Below are 6,000 nucleotides of genomic sequence, written 5' to 3' on the forward strand. Positions count from 1 at the left end.
AAGGGAATGGAGGAGACATGTTATTTAAGTAAAAAATGTAAATAGATTTAAAAAAAATTGTAAGTCCTGAGATGGATCAACCAACTAATAAAAAGAACAAAGCAACACAATAGTATTTTCCTATTTTTTTAAAAAAAAGTTAGACTACGTCTTGTAACCAAAATCTTACAATCACAAATAGAGAAAAAAAAATATGCATCCGTGAAAATGTTCTTACATGTAAACCTTGAATAGCTGATGTGCAAATGATAGACTAAAATTTAAAGCCATTATATTTTGGGAAAACTAAATATAGAGGTAATGACGAGAATCATAGAAAGGAGTTGAGGAGATATGTCATTTTAGTAGAAAATGCATGTGAATAGATGGAGGTTTTTGTAATTTATGAGATGTAATAAATATTATATTGTTTTTAATTATCAAACAAATTAATTAATGAAGAGAGTAAACTCATCTTTACAGTTTCATAATCAACTTAATTAAACAAATATCAATTTTCTCTATGTATAATTATTTTTCTACTTTTAGTATTTCTTAACTTAAGAAAATATGTTCATTGTAATTGGATATTGACAGAACAAACTTGGTTCATTCGGACAAATTTCATTAAATTAAAAGAATTATATGTTTTGTGAAAATTGAATCCAACAATCATATATATAGACTAATTTTACATAAGTGTTAACAAATACGAAACAAAAACTTAATGGAGGGGATCTCATCTCTTTTTTAGTCGATTCAAATTCCACAAAAAAAAAAATGTATTATATCATCTAAATTAGAATGAAAAGAAGCGGATGAAACTAAACAAAAGATGATGGAATCTTGATCGAGAAATTATGTCATATTAACATGTTATATACATAATATATAGGGAAAATACATAAAAAAAAAACCCCTGAACTTCACACGAAAACTTATTTTAGTACTTAAACTTTACGGGTAATTATTTACCCCCCTTATCTCATTTTCCGTGAATTTAATACCATCCTAACGGATGACGTGGCAAAAAAAGAAAAGATTTTTTTTTGAAAGCGCGTTAAGTTATTTTTTAAAAAAAGTAATGGTCCCACTTTATATATATAATGAAAAAAAAAAGAAATCCACCCACCCCATTCTTCTTCTTCTTCAAACCACCCACCCCGCTTTCTCAAAACCCCACCTACCCCCTCTACCTGCTTGTCTTTTCTTCCTCAAACTCCCCACCACCCTATCCCCACCCCACCCCATCCTCTTTCTCCTTCTTCAAACTCTATATTCAAAGTACATTTTCTCGTTAAACACATAAACAAAAAGAATCACATTCAAGACCCACATAATTTTTTTACTCTTTACTTTGGAGATTTGATCTTTCTTAAAAAGTTATGAAGTTTTTTGAAAAAGAAAGACTTTGGCATAAAAGAAGATGAGGTTTTGTTAACCGATCTATAATGTTAATGGTTGGCAATGGCGATTGAAGCAATGGGTAGAGAAAGTTTTTTTTTTAAAAAAAAAAAAATCACTACAAATAAATGTGTTTTTTCTTGAATTAGTTAAGAATTAGACCTTGATTAGTATATAAAAATAAAAAAAATGAAGAACACCGACAACCGACATGGCAGTAAATGACGTTGAGTATTGGAAAAAAATCACTGCTAATGATTTCAATAATTCTTAAACTAATTAAGAACTAAAGATTAACTAGTATTTAAATATTCTGAAATGGAAAGAAAGAAATGAATTTAAAAAATCAAAAATCAAATTTTAGAGAATTTCCAATGTGGCTATGACGTGGCGCTTATGTGGTTCTAATGTGTCAATAACGAGGCGCATGTGTAATACACTTGCCAACTTGAGACTGGTATTATATTTTTAGGGTGATATTAATTCACTTCAAATATGTTAAGGGGGGTAAATAATTACCCGTAAAGTTTAAGTACTAAAGTAAGTTTTCGTGCCAAGTTCAGGGGGTTTTTTATGTATTTTTCCTAATATATATCGATAGAGTATGGATAGTATTTTTCAAAAGACAAAAGTTTGTATGATGAAAATATCGAAAAAAATTATTTAAGCAACAAAATAGTCAATTGAAGATCATGTTGCCCTTGATACAAAAAGTGCTTTGTAATATAATCTTGTTCTTGAAGGGTACATATCTTGATGGATAAATAATTAATTGAAAAATTATATAAGCAACAATAAGTGCATCTATATATTTGTGAATTATTGAAACTTCTACTTTTTCAAATTATAATCTAACCAACTCTTGATGAATCTTCCACCGCCATTAAACTTTCTTCTTCATTTTGATGACTTGTAGCAAATTAATTTTTGATCATCTCTTTTGACGAATCTTACACTGGCTTCAAACTTTCTTCTTCATCTTGATAAACTTTTGTTTGGCTATTGTAACACGAGAAGAAATTTTAAAATATATATCTATAATAATCTTCATAAAGCTGAAAAACAAAAAAAAAAAAATACTAACAATATGAAGTTGGAGAAAATATAAATGAACATGCAACAACACCATAGATGATTGCTATTTATAGACGATTTAAATCATAAGAATTTAGTAGAAGGAAGTTGAGGAGACATGTTATTTAATTAGAGAATACAAATAGGTGGAGGTTTTTTTGTAACTTTCATATGATATAATTATATGTAATGAATATGATTGTTTTTTTTTTAATTATTTAATAAATTGATTAATGAAAAAACTCAAAAAAAACCACAAAAAAAATAAATAGGATCCTAGGCCATTGAGAGGTGCCACATCACTTTTTAATCTAGCTTTATAAATATATATGATTTTTTGGAAGATTTTTTATTATCAAAAATAAATTAACGTACATATCAAACTAAATAATAGATATTTAAATATAAAATAATAGCATTACATTCTAAGTAGACATTTCTTCGTATATGTTGTTTTTAACTCATTTACAATATCAAGGTTATAATTATTTATGAACTCGAGGAACTTGTGATTCTCCTTATGGAATATCACACTTCTCCCTTATCGATTGTGATTAAAAAAAAAAAAAACGCTACCCTTAAAATTATTTGATTGGATATTCATTTTTTTTTTCATACAATCAAATATGGTGAGTCAATATGACTTGATTTTTATTTTTTGTTTTATGCTCTAGACTTCTCCTTATCAATTCAAACTATATTTATCCATTTGGGCTTCTACACATCCCTTAGCTTCTTTTAAAAATTAGCATATTCGAACCACTAACATTATTATAACCTACTCATTAACATGTTCAGCTTAATATCTCTTCACAGTAAGTCTCCAATCTCTTTATTTCAAAGAATAGAAAAAAGATAAAAAAGGATATTTAATCCACTTGAATAAGTTATAAAATGAGGAGAATGTTATTTTTGGTAGGAAAAATACAATTATAATTGAAAAATAAATATACTTAGACTAAATCGTAAATATTTCACTTTTAATAAGAAAATTCAAGTCACTAAAGTGAAATCTTCTCTAGTCTAACATTAGTCATTTTCACTTGTCTCCTCCGTGATACAACAAATTAACTATTGTATAATTCGAACAAACTGTGAATAAGTTATTAAATCTCAAAGCTTCATTTTCTCAATACTAATCTCATTTTTTCATTCACTCTATCATATTTTTTACATCCATTTGAAAAATCGTGAGGTAATAAATTATGAATATACAGAAAGACGATAGAATGGGCAAAACTCATTATGTGAAATAATTTAAAGGGGTAGGACAAATGACGGTGACAATTTTTCAACTGTAAATAATAAAATAAAGTGGACAAATTCTTTAAACACTACAAGCCAATTTGTTGCATGTATTCTAAGATGTTAGCTTCAGGGCTTTTCCGGAATTTGCCATAACTATTTTGTTGTATAGTTCCGAGTTTTTGGCCAAAAACATCCTTTAACTATATCTAAAACTTAATGTACATCCTTCAACTAATATATTGAACAAAAATCATCCTTAATGTATTCAAAACTTAGCAAGTTTCGTCCTTCATGAAACTTCTGTTAAAAACATTAACAGACCCATCTATGTGCAAGTCACATAACTCTTACACCCCAAATATCAAGTTCCTCAAACCCATCACAAGCCATTTTCTTTGTTCTGCTAAAATTTTTAAAGCTATTCCAATTTGCTGATTCTAAATGAACAATAAAAGAAAGGAAAAAAACAACAAAGTTAGGACGACTCTTCTTCTGCAGAATGGTTGGACTGTGATTATATTGATTTGGGTATTGATTTTAGGAAGAAAGAAAGGTGTGAGACTAAATAAAAATAAGGCGCAATGAGATTTGTTGATGTTCTGGTGATTGGAAATTTTTAACAATAATTTAAGAATAAATTATTGGGTCTTGTGAAAATGAAGAGAACAGTAAGAACAAATTCATGTCGAAGAAAATAGTCTTAAAAGATAAGAAATGCACGAAAAAGAAATAAATGAAAGGGATCTTTGAATTACATCCGTAAGAAAGTTACCACAAATAATTATGAAAAACAAAGCATGATAGCAACAAAAGAACAACCAATATTGACCTTCATTGTACAAAGCAACTTATATTACAATTTTTATTAAGCCGGCCGGAGAATTCTAAATTCTTTCCTACGAACTCTGCCGGTAAAAAATTAACTCAAAAAAGCTTCAGCTTTAAGAAGAAGAACATAATACAACCAGTGGACATATTTTAGGATGCTTGTAGTCATGTGACTTGCACATGAGATTGGGTCAGTTAATGTTTTTAACAGAAGTTTCACATAAGGATGAAAATTGCTAAGTTTTGAATATATTAAGGATGATTTTTGTTCAATATGATAGTTGAAGGATGTACATTAAGTTTTGAGTATAGATAAAGGATGTTTTTGGCCAAAAACTCTATAGTTCCCATATATGAAACAACTTAATTCGGTGTTGACCAATTTGGCCTTTAGCTTAACTTTTGGCGGGTTATTCGAGGTGTGTCACATTTCAAGTTGGAAAATTGTATGAAATAACAAATTATTAATTTAAATTAAATATTATAGTTATAATTTATTTTATTTGTAATTCGCAGTAAATATCTCCTTTTTTGTCATCTGATTCGGTATACAATTAGTTATTTTATACATTTTGATATAAAATGCGTTTGTGTTTGTATAAAGAGAGAGAAAAGTGTATATACAAATACAAATACATATATTTTTGTCCTATACACTTATAATTATACAAATACAGATCTTAATATACAAATTGCAATGTATAAATGAATTTATACAAAATTGAACAATTTATATAAAATTTGATGTATCTAGTGAATTATACAAATCAAAAGTTTCATAGCAAACATAAAATTTGTTATGAAACGCAATTATACAAATTTTAATTTTGTCCATACTTTATTTATTATTACTTAAGTTGTCTCATATAATTTGATAAATATATCTAGGTTTGAGGTTCTTTAAGATATTCTTTAAAACACTTAAATAAGCAACTAATATAAACACTTACATTAAAAAATAGAGGTTATATTATGGAGAATCACAATAATTAATAGCTTAAAATATTTAAAAATTTAATTGACTTTCAAAATTTCACATATATAACATAATTTGAGACATAAAAAGTAACATATATTAATTAAAAATTATTTTAAATTATAATAATTAACAGCTTAAAATATTTTTAAAACATATTAAAAATTGGGTCAGGGTAAATTTTTGAAAAAATGTTAAACGAGGCAGAATAAAGCAGGCTAAGGTAGTCAAACCTTCCCCTAAGCCCCTATTGGCTATTGCGATCTCTATCAAGGAATAATGGTCACTTTTTACATCATGAAAGACTGGCTTAGTAGAAGTCATGACCACTCTCTCCTCTAAATAGCAATGACAATTAACATAGTTTAATGCTTAGACAGTACTCTTTCCGTTTCACAAAGAATGACCTCCTTTCCTTTTTAGTTAGTTTCAAAAAAATGACCTCTTTTCTTGTTTGGCATTTTACTTTTTACTTTCCACGTGGCATGTTT

The sequence above is a fragment of the Solanum stenotomum genome, chromosome 1, assembly GCF_019186545.1.
Source record: "Solanum stenotomum isolate F172 chromosome 1, ASM1918654v1, whole genome shotgun sequence".
Taxonomy (NCBI): Eukaryota; Viridiplantae; Streptophyta; class Magnoliopsida; order Solanales; family Solanaceae; genus Solanum; species Solanum stenotomum.